Genomic DNA, 17,911 nt, shown 5'->3' with positions numbered 1-17,911 from the left:
TAGATAAATAATTTCAGTTTCTCTGCTGATACCCCTGAGTAAACAGATAGATTCACTTTCTGGGCCAGTCCCTCTAGCAGGCCAGGGGATAAGCAAACAGAGGGAAAATTCAGGTCCTGCTGTGAACTCTCCTGTCCTTCCAAATTTAGATTTTGGATGTGAGCAGATCCTGCTCTTCACTCCCTCCCTTTGCTGAAGTGGGGTTACAACTTCAGCTGTCAAGTTTGATTTTAAAAACCAAACTTTGCCCTATCTTGTACTAATGCAAATCAACCATGCTAAGAATTATTATCTTTATTTTAAGAACTGCTAGTTTTTGAAAGGTCTGGTTGAAAATGGAACCACATCTCCTCTCTTACTTCTGGCTCTCATTTAAGAAAGCTTTGAAACAATACAATGGTGTACCTGCAGCAATTCCCTCTTTTCTGTAACACCCAAATAATGGTGATGCTAATGATACAAGACACCAGATTCAGTTTCCTATTTTGGGGTTATTTTCTGTTTTGTTTTTTTTATTACCCTCCTCCCTTTGGTGCTGGGGAGGAAATCCCTGACTCTTGCTCCAGTCCTGGCCCATCTTTACAGTTCTGGATGTAAAGTCCCAGATCTGAATCTGCCTCCTTGTCCCTCAGAGCTTGGCTCAGGACAGTTTATGGCTGAGGAGTCACAACAGCCTCCCAGGAGCTGTGATCTGCTCCTACCGACCCATTCTTTTTTCTTTTATGTTTTCTTAAAGAAAATCTATCCTCTTTTAAAATAGCTAGTGAAAAACATTTAATTAAGTGAAAAAAAATCCAGATTATTTTAGCCTAGGTCTGTGGGATCTGTGGTGACCATTGCACACCACAATTTGACCTCATGCCCCTTCCTTTTTTTTTTTTTTTTCTGTGAGGAATTCCCTGGATACATTTATCTGTCTCTCTTTTGGGAGAGAGAATAATGAGCAAGACAGAATTGAAGTACACAGTACTTTCTGGAATATTTCCTGAGATCCTGACTCAGAAGGATTCAAGAGGTTAATTTGACCAGTTATGAATTAAGAGATTAATTTAAGCAGTTATGAATTGAAAAATAAATATCTAGAAAGGGTGAGGTCTTTTCCGGATCTTCTGGATTTGCAGCATCCAAGGAACCTCCTTTTCCTGCCTGGTTCCCAGGGCTTAGCTCTGTCCTATCTTGACTCTAGGGACTGGGTCTTTATGAGAGAGACTAACAATCAGATGAGTTTATTACATGCCAGTGATGCAGTGAAATTCAATTAATTTGTGTGCTCTTCTTCCCAGAATGAGAAATAGACATGGCATAAATGTGAATGATGCCACTGCTCTGGTTCCCTGTCAGCAGATAAATGCAATCTGATGATGTTTCCAAGTCACACCGTCCTTCCTTGCACACCCCTGGGTTCTGTGATGTGGCAGAAGATGGGAGGACACTCCACAAACACACCTTCCCTGGCAGAGTGCTGCTGGGTTTGCACAGCTTGGATGGAGAGGATCTTTGTGTCCTGAGGAAACCTGCAGGAGGGACCATGAGTGGAAAGCCAGAAATCTGCTCTGTCTTTAGTTGAGGACTCTGGCAAGTTTAGCAGGATGAGACCCTGCCTGGCACCGTGGCACTGGTGTGTTACTGCTGTGATGGGGCAGGGCAGTGGAAAGTTCAAAAAGAAAATCCCAGGAGGAGTAGGGTGGGAAAGGCCATCACTGAAATAGTTTTGCTCCAGCTGTCAAATTCTTCTCAATAAAGAGTATCTGTTAGCTTTTTCCCAGAGGAGTGGAAATCTCTGTCCTTATAATCATCCTAAAGAGGACAACTTGATAGCTTTGAGAATTGGCAGGCTGTGACTTGAAGTTATTTGGTACAATTGAAACACTAAGTCCATCTGCAGTCCATTAAGTGCCACAAATGCTAGAAGTCAGTCCAATGTAAAAGTTATTTTTCTCTTTTGTTCAGGATCTTTTGTAAGAGAGAAAGTGGTGCCAGCACCAGGAATTTCCTTCAGTTCTCTAGCTTTCCATTACATTTGCTGTTTTGTCTGGTGTTTGTTCCTTCTCTTTCTCGGTCCCACATATCACAGACTTTTTTCTGCTCATCAGTGTTCCCTCATCCTTCTCCCTGGCATAACTTTTTCCTCATAACTGGGCATAGCCACTGTGATGCACATCTGAGCTCACTTTCTGGACTGTCCATAACCCTTGGCATCTCCCATCTGTATTAAACAGGATGCAGACTGATTTTCCACTGGCTCATCCATTGAAGGGGTGTTTATCTGTGCATCAGGGGCTTGCTCCTCCACTTTTTCTCCTGAAATAGCAGTAGCACTACAGGCTCTGGAGCTTTTGGAGCAGAGTGTGAGATTTGGTGGCTGGGGAAGAGGACAGAGAGAGTAAGAGATGACTGGCAGGTCATAGAAGTGTGGGTAGGGATTGCCTGAATTTCCCTTCATTTTCATATTGCAAAAGAAGCAATACATGATGCCAAAAGGAGGTAGATGCAAAAACTATCAGGGCATAAACCTCACCCAACATAGGTGGTGAAGCTCAAGCTGCAGAATGTTGTGAAAGCCATGTGCTTATATGGTTTTCAAGGGAAGAAGGGGATGGATGGAGGCGAAATCCTTCCAGAGTAAGTAAATATGCAGAAACCATTTATGGGCCAGGAGCCAGGCTTAAAGGGGCTTGAGACAGACCCTCAATAAAACTGCAGCAGTTTGGAATATAATGAAATCTTTGGTTGTTGACTGCTGGTACAGGTCTCACCTCCCAGGAGAGGGAAGTAGTTTGCAGGAAAATGGGTGGTTCCTGAAAGTTATTCCAGCACTGTCTCCAGACAAGCCTTTTGTGGCTGTTAAGCCACAGCAAAAATTTAACAGTGTAATAGAGTAGTGGGGGAGAGGGATGAACTGCTGTGATTTCAGCTGTCCAAGAATTTAACTTAGAGTAGACACTACAGCTCCAGGAAAGCTGTCAGCAAGCAATGAAAGCAAATAGGGATTTTGTTGTTTTTTTTAAAAAGTTATCTGATATCTGAGAGAGGAAATTCAATCAGTTTAGAAGAGAATGACAAAAGGTCTTTTTTATATCTGACCTCTAAAAGCCCTGGAGTACATTGGCTAAGGAAGATTTAATTGTGTGCCAGCAGCACTGCTGGTAGAGAGTTGAGAAATTTCACCTGGAGCTGGGAGAACTTCTATAGCAGATTGAAGATAAAGGGATAAAAAAAAAAGCAAGCAAGCAAGCAAGCAAGCAAAAAAAATCCATCAACTAAATCACCAGAATAAAACCCCACTTTTCTGACACTGTGTTTCTGGAACAGATTTTAACAGCATCATAACAGAAAATAAAGCACCCACACAAACCTCCTGCGCTTTAATGAAATTACAAGAAATGGTAATCAAGGTATAGAGTAAATAGATAGGAGTGGGGACTGCCTAAACTGCTGGAGCTAGAAAGCTATGTTTTATTGCCCATGAACAGAGTATAAACTATTAGTAGTGACAATCTGAAGAGCAGCATGAAAAATGAAATTTTCTTGAATTAATTTCAATTTTGAAATTAAACCCCAAAGTGTTGTGAGCAAGCTGCTATGCTAGCCTAGGAAGCAGAATAGTTTTGTGAGGGTTTTAAAAGTGATGAGTGAGTGTGACAGGATGCTTCAAACCAAAGGCCTTTGGCAAGTTGTAGTCCAACAGTGGATTTTAGACTGAATCTTGGGCATCACTTATAGAGGGAAAACTGATACGGACTTGTTGATGCCAAGATACATCTTGAGGTCTTTGTTTCACAAGATACACAGCCAAATGCTGGCATCCGTTCTCCAGAAGACTGCAAGCACCAGCTTCCTGCCCAAAGTTTTTGGTTTGGGCCAGAAAATAGTACCTATCAAAAGAAAAAATTAAAAAAAAAGAAATGAAAAGCTGAATCTGCCCACAATATAAACAAATTTTGCTAAAGAATAAGGAAAAAAAAAATTACCTGTTATTGATGAGATGGAGGAACAATCTCTGTATGGGGAGGAAATGCTGGCTGGATGATGGTGCTGAACTTTCTTGCAACGCAATCATCCTTAAAGGAAATCCAGTGAAAGAGATGGCGTGGGAGCAAAAGGTAATCCAACTCTGGTGCAATTGCAGATGCAAAATTGTGACTTGGCACATTAAAAGCATGCTAAGACCACACATGGGTCCAAGGCAGCTGGAATGGTGCAACCACAGAGAACAGAGTGTGAAAGGTGCATGAGGTGTGGTGATGGTGGTGTTTGTGAATATGGCCTTGGATATGAGCAGGGAAGATCACAGCAGTCCCTCCAGCGGGGAGAAGGAAAAGGGAAAGCTGGGAGCTCTGCAAATGCTGTGCTGGTTTTTGTCATTTGAACGGGAAATGAGAGTAGGTAACTTAGCTGGAAAAAGAAGTTTGGCATTCCGTTTTCTCAGTAAAATAAAAGCTTATGGCTTTCCACCTACAAAGCACAGTAACAAGGGGTTTGTGGTCTTTAATCATGGTATTCACTGGCCAGCAGGGGCAGTTGCAGGGAATAAAGGACGTGCTTGATCTTAGAGCTGTCACTGAAGCGCAAACCCCTTGGCAAAGGATGGAGGAGAGTCCAGGTTCCAGTAAATAAAAATGGTGAAGTCTTGGACGTCCCCACATGCATGCAGCCTTATAAAGAACTGGATCATTAGCTGTGATATTACTGAGGAAAGCTGAACACCACTGTAATGTTCTCTTATCAGGATAGAGATATTTCAGCTCATTTAACAGTGGGATGTGTACTTTTTATTACTCTGTTGTGGCAAAAGTGGAAGTGCTCATTAACTTTCCTGGGAATCAGATGCTTCTTCTGGATAAATATGCCTGTCACAGCTTTACCAGATCATTTTGTTATAAGGGGATGAGCTGTCCTGGAAAATTTGCAGCAGATTAAATTTGAAATTAGTCTGGATAATCAAGAGATAAAACCTTAACTAGTGAAAGAATTGTGGAAAGCAAGGCACAGTGGCTGAAGGTTCACAGACAGAACAGGATTTGTGAGCAAGAGGGAATTTCTGCATGTCTTGGAGCCATGATGAACCATTTGTCCAACAAAGGAGGTCACCTGGCAGGCACTCAGAAGATGGAAATGCAGAACAGATCTCTCATCTGTGCATGGTTTTTTAGCAAAATTGACCAAAATGTTTTTTAGCAGTCAATCCAGACCAAAGTGTTGGCATCTTAATATTAAAACCTTCACGGAGAGAGGAACAGAAATTACCTGCAGTTTACAAACAGAGCACAAGTGGTTGACTGAACAGAGATCTCCACATAGCAGATTGTCTAGGGAAGGAGCAGCAGTCTGCATCCAGACACAGAACTGGGGGAAAATGGAAAAAAATCCTGAGCAGCAGCCTTGCCTGGATTCTGAGTAAACCAGGTTTGGGTTTCTACCCTTGGAGGAGAAGGAGCTGCTGCTGTCATGGAGCCATGGCTGAAGGCATTTGCAGCATTCTGTCAGCATGTCATGAGATTTTTACAGATGGGTTATTTTATTAGGTCTGGGAGGGTGCTGTGGAGAAACCTGGAGGCAGCTGGAGATACCAGCAGAGAGTGAGTAAGAAATGCAGATCTGGGAGAGAACTATTCATCCTTCTGTAAAGAAGCCACAGAGCTCTAGTGGGTAACCTGGCTCTGTCTGCTAGAATTTCTTACATCTGGGGCTTCCCTGAAATAACAGGGTCATTCTCTGAGGGAATGACTGTCAATAGCAAATGGATATATTGGATTTCAGAAAATAAAATCAAAAGGTGGGGTCAGGACTCTGGGCAGACTGCATTTTAAGAGTTGGTTATTTTTTTTGCAATGCTGTTAGATGTCTTTGGCAAGCTCATGACCTCCAGGTAGAGCCACAAATCAGAATTAATTTGTTTCCTCTTTCCCTTTCTATTTATCATGTATGTAAATCTTCTGTTAAGAGACAAGGCTTATTTCTGCACCTAGTGACAAATATGAAAATTGTAGCAGCTGATAAGTCATGAGGAGTCCAATCCCTGTAAGCATTCCTGGCATTGCCCAGAAAACTGCAGTTTTTAGCGTTGAAGGGACTATAATTGGCCAAATGTCATGATTAATTTTGTTTTGTGGAATCCTTTGTGCTTTGTAGGTATTGCAGTGTATGAACTGGTGCCTTCAAGTCTGCAGAGGTTGATGTCATAGTGCACTGCAATTAACTGATGTTTTCAAAAGAAAGAAATTCCCATTTAAAGAAAATGGAAGCAGAGGTGGAAGAAGTGGAAGTGTGAGTTAATTGGAATGCTTACAATAAAACAGCAGAATTAACTGAACTTGTTCAAGACTCCTTTTAAAAATCATTGTATAGGTACTGTTGGTTTTGAAAAGTGGCAGCAAAGATTTTTGTGAGAGTAGCTATTGACCTCAAATCTTTGGCCATGTGGACATTAAATGTAAAGCTTGTTTCTTGACAAGAGCCATCCATATACAAAAAAAAGACCTTACAATTAAATTAATTTTTTTTAAGTGCTACACAAAAAATTTAAACAATACATGTTTGCTCCATCTCGGTTAAGATGCCAGCTCAAATGCAATTATCGTAATTTAATAAAAATAGAAGTTGAGGCTTAGTCTCAAAATACCCAGAAATGTGCCCATTAAGAGCTGTATGAAGAGATGGGAGGTGAAATCTTGAAGGCACTGCAACACTGTTATGTCCCTGCGTGGATTTGTAGGGAAACAGGAGCGCTTCATCTCCAGCACCGATGAGTTTTTACAGAACAGCTCTGCCAGGGTTTGTCCTGTCCAAGCTGGCTCCTGGCTTCTGCAGGGAATGTGCTCAGTGCCAGGCCACAGCAATTTCACACTGGTCTGTGCATCCTGGCACGTGTGGACAGGCGGGTGTGGGTCAGCAACTGTGTGCACCCACATTCCCTGTTTTTACAGGAGAAAATAGAGCTTGGGCAGAAAAAACAAACTCCTTCATGAACAGGGCGGGAGCTTGCTCGTGTTTTTCTCAGGTGAAACACTGATTTAGACAAAGGTGTTCTTTTTGTTTACAACAATGGCTCTACGCAGAGGATCTCTGCTGCTGCCTGAATCCCACTGGAGGATGCAGAGGAGCCCGTTCATCCTGTTTCTATGGAAACTCGTGCAGGGGGTGGGGACTGCGGGACGACAAGGGAGGAACAGGGAGAAGCAAAATAAGAACTAGAACAAGTCGTTAACAAAGTACTCTAATTCTGTGCCATTTGTTGACATTTGTCATTGAAGATTTTTGTATCACTGAGATGACTGCAAGGCAGTGTCCCTAAATCCAGAGGCAAGGAAGACTTTAATAATGCAATACTGGGCTTGCAGAGACAGCTTAGTGCTAATTGTCCTCTCTCCAGTGACTTCAGGAGCACCAGATTGGAGCCTATAATTTCTGACATGCCCATAAGAATAAATGTTATTAAATTTCTGGGATGGAGTCTGCTACCAAGTGCAACTTCACTTTTCCTTGGCTCTGCTGGGGAGATCTTTGTAGCTGAGCAATTCTGAGAATTGGTGCAAGGATCTGGAACTGTAAATAATACATTTTTGAACCTCTGCATCTTGTGTAGAAATCCTGGTTTGCAGAGCACCTTACCATCAGGTCTGGAGATGGCCAAGCCTCTATTCCAGGAATTAGCTCAGGCTCTGGTCAGCTGGAGTTTGGATCATTAAGAATGCTGTAAGATGCGGGAAAGCTCTTGAGATATCCAAAAGGCACCCATAGATTAGATACCAATTGGTTCATCTGATCCTTCTGGGCACCCCAAAAGCCTAAGGATGCAGATCTACCTGCACCTTTAGACATTTACAAAATCTTTTCAGCTTTCTTCTAAGATCAGTTCAAAAATGGGACATGGACACTAATATCCCATTTCAAAAATCTTGCAGGCTTTCCTAGACAAACCAAGCAGGAGAAGAGCAAAGAAATTCCCCACATTTTTTTCCATCTCCCAGTTAAATGCACACTGCAGCACATCGTGCCTTGCCTGTGGGTCTGTGTGATGAAATAAAGCAATCAAAAGCAATGTATAATAATGATAGCTGTTTCCAGAACTGTCAGAGCTCTGCGGTGTCCAGGCCAAACATCCCCAAAAACCTTTATTCAGCTATTTTTTTCCCATACGCTGCACAGATTTATTACCTTTGTTGACTTTCCAAATGTTTATACTTGGAACATTCATTTGTCAAGGCTGCTTGCTGCATCTGCAATCAATCTCAGTGGTTTCAGTGCCATGGACAGCAGTGTGAAAGCCTTGTTTTAAAGATCACCTAAACCTTGCATTAGTCATTGCTGCAGAGTAAGGGAAGCTGGAATAATCTACCCCAAGTGCTTGTTCAGAATTGTGTCAGGGAAGTTGATTTGTGTAAGTTGTTGTCACAGCAGCTCAGGCTTTCTGGACAGACAAGTTTCTCTGCACCTTTATTCAGACATGGTGAATTGCTGGCACAAAGGACAGATGCAACTTTGCTTCCCACAGTGCCTCCAAGGAGGCTTGAAACTCTTCAGAGTCAGGAAACTGAGGCTCAGCTTGCTGAGTATTGCCCCAGATCATCTACCAATCCCGTCAGCACTTATCCTACAGCATCAGCATCACTCCCAGCCTCTTGGCAAATTTCCCCAAGTCTTAAGACCCAAACTGCAAAGCAATTGACTCTTAGCTGAGCGAAGGCAGGCCCTCTTTTGGCTGTGAATGCCTCTGGAAATAAGCCAATTTACATGTGTATTCAGCTGTACTGAGGGGCTCTGACCTGGATGGACGGGCCAGCAGTCATTGTCTTTCCAGCGAGTTCATAAACTGCAAACCCATCTGCAGAAAAATCCATTCTGCTTTCCTGCTGAGCCTGAGTGAAGTCTGCTTGTTTTTGTTTTGGAAACCCTCTGGGCTATTTTTGGCATTCTCATGCATTTATACATCTTCCCCAAGTGCCAGAGGAGCTCCCAACTTCCTACAAATCTCCTTTCAGAAACCCTTTCAAGGAGTAGCATAAGCAACTTTGACTTATGGATGGCCCAGACTTAGGCTGCCAAATTTCCATTGGTATGACAGGCATTTTGTTTCCTCCTGGCTATTCCCGGGACACCACAAGATAATGAGAAGCACAAGAGCTTGGGTGGATTTTAGGTTTTGTGGTCCCTTCAGCCCTAAATTGTGGCCCATCTCGTCCCCAGGGTTGGTACTCTTCCTCCCCAGGCTGCCAGGTGACCTCAGCCTGCTTTGCACAAGTGGCAGACCAAGGAATTGGACTGATATCCCGATGGAAGACGGCCAGCTGCCATCCATTTCAACAGCAAGATGAAATCCAGGGGCTGGCAGACCCTCTGCATCCTCAGCCTGGCAGCCCTCTCCCTGCTAGAATAGGAAATTCTGACCTCCTGCCTCGCCCAGACAGAGGTACAGCACACCCTGAATTTGCTGCTGTTGGGGGCTGCAGATTAAAGTTACTTCTCATCCACTAAACCCACTCAGCTGTGATGAAGAAATGTCTCCAATCTGTGCATGCCCTGCTCCATGGTTCATATCTATTTAAGCTTTTTGCATTAACACTCCCACCCAGTTCTTTTGGGGCACTCTGAGGACAAGTTTCCATGGATAAAACACCTGCACTAGTTTGAGACTAGATTGGCTTTGCCCATCCCCCTATCCATCCACCTGCTCACTTATCTCCTCCTTCTCTTATATTTTTCACATATCTGAGGATCTTCAGCCCCAGCCATCCCAGCAGGTGACTGGAAAATAGACAGAATTGTTTAAAAAGAAATGGCATTACCAAACAATTTTCCTCCCCATTAGCTCACTTTCCAAGGAATTTGTCACTCTGGCTGCTGTTCAGCTGGCCCTTCCTGGGTATTTTTGGCACAAAGTGCTGTTGCAAGCCCTTTTTGAATGTCCAGCATCCTCGTGCTGCTTCCTTCTCTAAGGAAGAAGAACAGAGAACCACACTTACAGCAAGAAAAGGTGGGTGCCAAAAGGGTAAAAATAGCCTTTGAAGATCTTTTCCTGCCCACTCCACACCACCCAAGCTTTAGTTCATTTTTCACCTTCAGCTTTGCTCCCTTCTATATCTGGGTCAAAGAAAACCTGCATTATCTAATGCCAAGCTTCTTTTGGGAGAAGAAAGTTCTTCCTTTCTTCAGAAATATAAAGTTACTGCATTGGTTCTGTCGCCCACAGAGCCATGGAAAGAACTAACTTCTCCAACCAACTACCTAATCCTGAGCACTGTAGAAAAAGATGTCCAGAATCGTTCACTCAAACCCCAGGCTGAGCCCTGTCTTTGATGTCATTAGACTTCACAACAGAGATTGTTGCTTTTTTCTCAGAGAAAACACCTGCAGCCTGGATTTCTTCTTCCCTGCATGCTCCCACTACAGCTCAGTCTTGACCCAGATGTTCCTGGTGTATGGCCCAGAGATGTTTCTCCTGCCTTTGGGACTGATTTTTTGCAGACACCTCCTCAATGCCAGGAATGTTCAGAGATGGTTCTTTTCTGGAGCTCTTGGAGAGCTTTTTATAAAAGCTTAAGCCAGACTTTCAGCTTTTTGTTCACTGGGCAATCTGAGACAAACCAGAACAGCCCGAAATTTACAAAAACTAGAAATGTCATCCTTACCCCTCTCCTTTTCCCGTCAAAAAAGCCTTTGAAACTGGCCATTAGGAGATGCTATTAATGCCAAGAATGTAATAGGAGACAAGCCCACATTAGCTGCTTTTACGGCTAAGGAGAAAGTGCTGACTTTCAGCAAAGAAAATTTAGATAACAGCTCTTTGGAAAGGTTAGAAATCCACAGCTCCCAGCCTTACAGCATCTACTTGTTGGTGAAAGTCGGGAAATAATTTTGTTTTGGACAGATTGCTGTTTCCTAGGGGGTGTTTATGCCTTCCCAGTAGCAAAACAGTTAGGAGCAGTTATTCAATCCTGTCCAGCAATTCTGCTTTCATTAGCATTTCATGCTCTGCACTGATTTCCAGCAACAATCACCTGTGTCCTGGGGACTCCTGCTGCTTAATCGCCTGGCATTATGCTAAAGCCCCTATTTGATCCAACAGGTACCTTATACAAAAGCAAAGATCACTTCTCTTTCCAGGACCTTTCCTGATGTGCTGATGACTTGAGCACTTCCAATCTCTCCGCTCCTCTTTGGTGACAGTGCTCCTCATGGCCAGGATAAATCCATTTTCTTTGGTTGCCTGTCACAGAGTGCTCTCCCTGGCAGGCAGCTTGGAGAAGAGTTATTTGGCTTGAACTAATGAATCTTTGCTTTAGATCCCGTGGGATATGTTTTCATGGATGCTTTGTTTTGCAGTGTAATTAATGTTATCAGTGTTAATGGATTCTTCAAATCCCTGCATATCCTGCTGCCACTGTCCCCCCAAGGTGTCTTACATGGAGTATGTACACGAGGGAAGCAATAATCAGAGGGGGATGATACACCTGCACAGGGAAATTCCTGCTCAGACTGGGGTCTCACTTGGGGAAACTTTACTGGGAGACCCAAGGATTTATTCTTAAATGCGATTGCATCCATCAGGAAAAGCTTTCTTCTGTGTGTCTTTCTGAAGGTGTGAATATGGAGACAAGGAGATAGACAGCTCTTGACAGAGCTCTGTACCCTGCATCCCTCTGCACAATTTTCTCTGTGAATCTTTCCTCACCTCGATGCCCATGAAATAAGAAGTGTGGCAGCCATTACTTCACCTCCTGGGCCCAGCATTAAGCTCTCCCTGCATTCCCAGAATGTTCTGAGGGGTGCCATTCTGCATCCTATGGATCTACCCTCACCAGTCTTCCCATTCTCATTGAGTTCACCAAGAGCTACCAGAGCTGGAGCAGCAGAGGCACCCAGAATCAGAATCCACAGGCACACTCTATGGCTTCTTTCTGCTGCTTCTCCCCCCTGCCTGAGCCTCTTTGGCATTTCTGGGATCCAGAGATGGTCTGGTGGAGTCAGAGCCCTTGGTGTCACATCAGTAAATGTGTGTCCTACACATCCTTGCATTGCAGCCCTTCCCCTTCTGGCACTGCAGTCCCATCTGGGGTGGCAGATGTTTGGGGAGGGTTTGGGATGGGAGGCTGAGTGCTGCCACGAGCAGCTCCACCAGGCCTGCAGAGACAGAGCAGGGCAGCACCAGCAGATGGCCTGAAGCCCCTCTGCACTCAGCTGGACACAGCTCATCCTGCCTGAGGACAGCAGGAGACATTCGTCCCCTTGTCCAGAACTGATTTTTAGGATTACCTCTGAGTCTCACTCTTGCTGTCCAACTCCAAGACACACCTGCAGGGAACATCATATGAAAGACAAGCAAAAATTCCCTAACTTGTGTACAGACCTATTTCTTATGATTAATTGAAGAAAGAAGCTCTCCTGTATGAATGAGACATTCAGCTTAGTGGCTAAAACAAAAGATGCACAAAAAAAATTAAGCTTGAATTTATCTTGAATTTACTTTGCTTGATCTCAGATGGAAGGACTTACTTAACAGCTTTTCATCCCAGCTCATTTCTCCTCTGTTCTTTTTCCTTCCTTCCTCAAAGACAATTCCAAACTACAAATACAATTCAGAAATGATCAGCATTTGATGCAGCTGAAATGATACTGGGAAATGAAAGTGTTTTCATGACTTAAAATGTTTTCCTACATTTTCCACTGAAGTAAATTCATAAGCAGATTTTTTTGTCCCCTCAAAGTTTCATTTTTTTGTTCAAACTGTTTTGGTTTTTTTCTTAACAAAACAAAAGCTCCTCTGCCAGCTCACTTAGTTCTAGTTCAGTGGGTGTGCTGTTTGTTGTGAGCGTAGGGAATGTCAAAACAAATTTGTTCATTTGAGATTTCTTAAAACAAACATACAGAGGAGGCTGAAAACTCTAAGTGGGCATCTGCATTAAAGAGCCCACCCATTTAAATATTGAGGAAAATTATCTTACTTAGCAAAAGGACATTCTCATAAAGCCAGTACTGGCTTTTCCTAGGGGAAATGTGCCGGTACATGAATAGGAACCCATGTGGGAAAACATATTTATTTATGTGAAAGCAGGAGAAAATTGTTTCTCAATTAAAATCTCCCAGTTTACATATTCAAATATTCACTAGCCTAACCTTTTACCTTCAGGAGAGCTTTACCAAAGCATCAGATCAGAAGCAGCATTCCCAAGTCAGGCCCACTCTGCATTAACCTCTGCAGGAAAGGTTTGTGTAAGACAAACCCTGACGTGCTCCAGAGAGAAACCCAGCAGCTCTCTCCAGGGAGGAACATGAAATAGTTGGAAGCCCTGGAGCTTGCACAGCAATTTTCATCATAGCCTGGAGCAAATCAGGGATTGACTCACCTCCAAGGCTGTCCCCACCGAGCTGCAAGTCGCAGGGATGAGTTTTGATATAAACTAAATCCCTACTTTCCATAATTTTTTAAGGGGCCAGGAGGAAATTTGCAGCTCCTGTAAGGATGTGATTCACGTGGCTCCCCTCCTCACCCCACACCTTGCACCTGGGTGACTGCCAAAGTACTTCCAGCTCTATCTATTACTGTCCCAGCTGGCCAAGAAGCAAAAGAAATGGTCGCCACTCTGGCCAGAAGGGAGGCAAATCCAGTCCAATGGGCTGACCAAGAGTACAGATAGTTCAAGGTTGAATTTTCAGCATGTGCCTCTGAATTTTGGGTTGGCAAAAGACAGTTTTGCCTTCTGAGAACCTCTTCAAGTTCAAAAATACCCTTTTTTTTCTTTTTTTTTTTTTTTCACAGAATAGTGCAAAGATAATTATTTGGAACTCTGCACCCATCCCTTAGAAGGAGTGGAGCAGGTGCTTTCACAAGAAATAAGTGTCTCACTGCCATCAGCACAGGCATTTTACAAGAGGGGTTTGCATAAGAAAGTTAATTTGCTGGTCTTAAAATTCAGGCAACTTATCACAGCCAGCTGTGCAGTAAGCACTGAGCAGGGAAGATAAATTTCTTCATTTTTACAGAGTTAAATCTTGCTAATTAAGACCACATTGCTGCTTGCTAGATAGAATTTGCATTGATATCTAATATTTCCCACACGTACTTAGCAGAAATGGATGTCGCAGCCTGTCTGAAGCACAGGCATTAACTTCCTCTGCTTCCCCAGAGCATTGTTTTTGAGGAAAGGGCCCTTTATTAGTGTGAAGAGCTGTGCCTCTGTAGATCTCCTTTTTGGAGGAATACCCCTCCAGTGGTGTTATTTGTACTCAGACTTGTGCCCCCTCCCTCCCCATCTGAGAGTGAGGATTTCATGGGAGTGCAGGGAAAGAGAATATAGGGGTCTTTTCCCAAGACATTTAACTAATGCCTCCATGGGATGAAATCCTCTCGTCCAACTAGTCCACAAGGACAAGAGATGTTTTCCAGTGCAGAGACTTAAAATGTCCAAGGGTGGGGTTGCAGATTTCTTTTGTATCCGCTGTGTGACACCTCCCAGTTGGCGTTTCAGAAGGGTTTTGCATCTTTGGTTGTGAGGGACCTTTCTTACAGCGTCGAGCTGGTGACTCAGCACAGGGCTTGGCAAAGGGAAGAAAGGCAAGAAAGGGAAAATGCTCTCCCCTAAATGACTCCCTGAGCTGGATACCCTGGTGCTGCCTGCCACCCAGGACATGGAGCAGGATGAGCCATGCATCTCCCATGTGACACTTTCCAGCTGGGCAGGAGACTGATTTAGAGAAAGGAAGGGTCTTTCTTGTGAGGAAGAGTCTTTCCTATGAGGAAGGTAGGTGACCCTGCCAGACTGAAGGAGCTGAGGAATGAAACATGGCTCTGGGAGCAGTACTCAGCAGTGAGCTCAGGAGGCGATCAGGCTGAAGGAGGCAAAGGAAGGCTTGGACAGCAGAACTGGGACAGGCTAAAAATCTTTGCTAAATTAGCACCAATATGCTAATTTGTTGAAGACTTTTGAATGCCAAACCACATGTTGGTGTTTGCAACTGAAGGGACATGAGAGAAGGATCTTCCATCACCCTGCAAGTTCTATTGTTTTTAAGCAGTCTTTAATTCATAAATTGAACAAACAGTACAAAAGGCGGAGTTTTTATTGTAAAAATCCCTCTTTTACAAACTCTCAGTACAGCCCAGTGTTGGACAAACTTGGTGATAATATTGATGGTTGTTTGCATCTGACTATGCCAAAGCAACCCGCAGCAAAGTAGGCAGCACGCATTTGGCTTTAAAAATGCTGAAGCCAAAACACTAATGCTGCAAATTGCAAGGTCCATTTAAATGAAAATGAATGTTAATATGTTTGTGTAAGGCCAAAATGGAATTTAACAGAGAAAGCTGTGAAGCAGGATATTTTGTCACTGGAACAAATCATCAGGAAGACTGAAACACACTGGCTTGACATTATCAGAACGACCTGGGCAAGGTGAAAAGATTTGTCTTGACATTTATTTGTGGATGGATAATTTTGCTGAACAGATTTTCTAAGGGGAAACCATTTTTGACTGTTTTGTGAGAGTTCTACCTAATGAGCCAGCAGGAAAAACCAGTGAAGGGCACCAGAGCAAGCCCTGAGCTGCTGAACCTTCCCTACTCTCCTCTCACTGGCAGCAAGAGTGGTATTATTGCTAATTCTTTCCATTCAATTATGGGCCTTGTTGGTTTTCAGCTTGGTTTGTTGGTTTTTTTCTTTTCCTTAAATTATCTGGTTTGGGAGTTTTCACGGGCCAGGAGATCCAAGATGCTGCTGCAGACAAAGAAATCCATGATTAAAAACAGATAGGTGGATCCTTCCTCAGAACATTCCATCTTTTTCCATGGAAGGTGAATTTCCCAGCAACAGTATGCATGGTATTCCATCCCCTGGGAAATTCTGTAATAATTGATAACTTTGATAATTACAGTGTGGGGCTGCTGGACTCCTGCAGAGACAGGTGGTTAGCAGCCCTGTAGCCACAAGTCAGGCAAAGCAGCCCCTTCCATGTGTAGTTCTGCACAGGTTGGTCATGAGAGCTGCTGCACCCTGAGCAGAGACATGTGGGTCCAAACCTGGTGTCTGCAAGCAGGACAGTGCTGGATAAATGTGCTTTTCCTTCTCCTGGGAGAGCAGTGCTCACCAGTGACCTGGGTGAGGCAGGTCAGGTGCCACCATGTCACTGCCCTCAGAGGTGGCCGGCAAAGGGGAAAAAAGGGAAACCAGAGAGCAAGGAGAGGTGTGGAAATGAACAGGAGTAAAGTATCCTACAGAAGGGCAGAGAAAAAAAAACTCTGGAGGTCAGCCTGGACAAATAATGAAATACAAATCCTCCGAGCAGACAACTAGCAACAAATCTTCAGGCTGATGAGTTTTTCAGCCTTGCTCAGTGCAGATGTGGTGAGGAGAGAACCAGGGTATTGTAATTGGTCTGGGATGTGCAGATGATGAAGTGACCCTCTTCTGGAGGAAGGTACACCATAACTCCTGTGTCTCAGGGCCTTGCACTTACTTGGAGCTACAGATAAATCACCCTAGAGAAGGTCAGGACCATATCATCACAGCAGTGGTGAAGAACAGAAAAGGAGTTTTGTGTCAGTCACCCTCAGAATCCAAAACTTATGGACTTTTGCCCTGAACTTTGGACTAGGAATGAGCAATAAGTAAAGCCAGAAGGTAAAATCAGACCTTGTGTTGTGTAGAGATGTGGTAATTAATAAAGTGAGACTGCAGCTGCACTCTTTAGCAGAGCTGAGAGTAGACAAATCTGTCCTGTACTCCTCCTCCAACACAAGTCTGCAGAGTTCTGCAGGGGCCACTCAACTTGGGGGCCACTGCAACCTGGCAGCAGGAAAACAGGTGGGATCCCTGAAAAAGGATCTCAGAAAAACCTCCTTTCAGCCCCTCCAGAGACCTCTGCTTCCTGCTGCCACTACTCCACGTTTACCAGCTGTTTTTCCCAGGTGGTTTCTCACCTGCTCAGCTCTTTTGTAAGTCTGCAGGGGAACTCAGCTCTTTCAGAAGATCTGCAATGAAAAGAGTGGAATGAAAGCATGTTGACTCCCATGGGAAGGTTGTTTCTGTTTCCAGCAAGCTTTGGCTCTTACCAATTCATTTCTCTTCCCTATTCTCAGAAAATAAGAGAGGTTCAAAAGATCGGGGTAAAACAGGGTTATACACTTCACCACTGATGTAGCACAAAGAAAATACATGCTGTCCAAAGAATAAATGAAGTCACACTCTCAGTTCTTAACTTACTTTAATTGAGTATATAAAAGAAGACTAAATTTCATTATCAGACTCAGCAGGAAAAGCTAAGCTGGAGGGAGGCAGTTCTTTATTAATTCACAGGGCTGTACATCACACATTATGTCTGGCAGAAAATAAAGTGTTTTAACTTGGAGGGAAATATTAATTTTAGCTGGAAAGAAACAGTGTCTAATGTGAGCACACCAATCCTCAGCAATATGGATTGCAATCTTAAGGTAAATGTTCTAATTTTCAACTTTCTGTAATGCCTGATGTTTTCAGTAGCCACAATTGACAGTGGCACGGAGCTCCACAGTGCAGCCACATGCTCTGTGAGAAGGCAGCAGAAGCAGGATTTCTTCCTTCTTTTGTCTCCCCATCCAAAAAGCACCTTTTGATGTGGAAAAAGCTTTCAGGTGTTGAATTCCATCTGAAAGCCAGAAACTCTCCTTTCTTCCACTGTCCTGGTACACCAGTGCTGCTGCTGCAATTCAAAGTAACCTTTCAACACCTGTGAATTATCTTTTTCCTCTTCCCATTTTTTGGGGTTTTTTTTCTCACTTTCTCATTTCTCTGTTTCCTCTTGCAGGAGGAGGACTGGCAGGCTCTACCTGGACTGCCACCATGTGTTAGTTAGGTGACTCCTTAGAGGTGCCAGAGCTATAATGCAATCTGTATTCATTATGCCTCTCCAAAAAAAGCAGGTAATTTGAGGGAAGATTGAA

The sequence above is a fragment of the Poecile atricapillus genome, chromosome 3 (genome assembly GCF_030490865.1).
Source record: "Poecile atricapillus isolate bPoeAtr1 chromosome 3, bPoeAtr1.hap1, whole genome shotgun sequence".
Taxonomy (NCBI): Eukaryota; Metazoa; Chordata; class Aves; order Passeriformes; family Paridae; genus Poecile; species Poecile atricapillus.
The sequence above is the reverse complement of the archived record's forward strand: the minus strand, read 5'-3'. Positions refer to the sequence as shown.